The sequence below is a fragment of the Pseudomyrmex gracilis genome, unplaced genomic scaffold (assembly GCF_002006095.1).
Source record: "Pseudomyrmex gracilis isolate BER0280 unplaced genomic scaffold, ASM200609v1 scaffold_114, whole genome shotgun sequence".
Taxonomy (NCBI): domain Eukaryota; kingdom Metazoa; phylum Arthropoda; class Insecta; order Hymenoptera; family Formicidae; genus Pseudomyrmex; species Pseudomyrmex gracilis.
In genome coordinates, this window is record NW_018020698.1 from 1 (window position 1) to 1,150 (window position 1,150).

Genomic DNA, 1,150 nt, shown 5'->3' on the forward strand with positions numbered 1-1,150 from the left:
TTTTTTTTCTTTTTTTTTTGATATAGAAAAGGTATAGGATAGGTAGTGTGTGTAAACAAATGCAGAATAAAAAATAAGTAATAAGAAGTCAAAATAAGTGATTGAAATGAACGAAAGTTATATAAGTTATATAAGTTATATAAGTTATATAAGTTTTAAAATATTCTAAAATATGTCCCACGGATTTTAAGTAAATCTCAAATCAAAGTTATAATTAAAAATCGAAGTTATAATCAAAAATCAAAGTTACAATATTGATTATTTTATTAGTACGGAACGGAATTTGCGATTTTAATTATAATAGTTATATTTGCGTACTTTTTACGCAAACAGTCTCGCAACTTTTGCGAGAATCACTCCGCTTAGCACAGCGAAGTATCTTGCTTCGTTACTTCAACGAAGCATCAGTTCGCAATTTTTTTGCGAAAATTGTTTATCGAAAACGGAACGGAACGAAAAAGCAAAGTTAAAAACATATTGAAAAATTCGATATATCTACACATTTGAAATCTAAATTAAAGTTAAGTAAAACGCGATCAATCAAAATTTCTACGTAAAACGTTTTTCGTACGTGTACTTTATTATCTTTCACGAAATGGATTTTATCAATTATACTTAATAATCACGTATACTCGTATAATCAAAACTAAAAATCGCGTTAATAGTATAACGTAAGTTTAAATTAAATAAATATGTTATTCTTTCCCGATATACTTTTCGATAGTTTCTAAAATATTTAACTTTATCGTAAAATTCTCGCGGAAAATCTACTCTTTAATCGATATCAATAAACAACAAAAAGTGAAAAAATGGCAAGTTTTAAATAAAACAATTCGCGAAGTCTAAAATCGCGTACACGACCGCGATCGCGTTATTTCCTCGCACTTGCGAGGTTCAGGGCGTCGATTTCGACGCAAGGCGAACTAAACGTTCGTAATTTGTTAAAAATGAGAAGTCGTCGAGAAAAAACCGGTATAAAATCATTACATTACGGTATTAAATAATTACAGAAAATAACCATTATATGAAGCAATTTGAATTGGTTTGAAAAGAGTAGTATATCAATATATCTCTTTGATAATGATATAAAAAATAATATATGAACAATATCTTTATTATTCTGAATATTATATATATATATATATATATA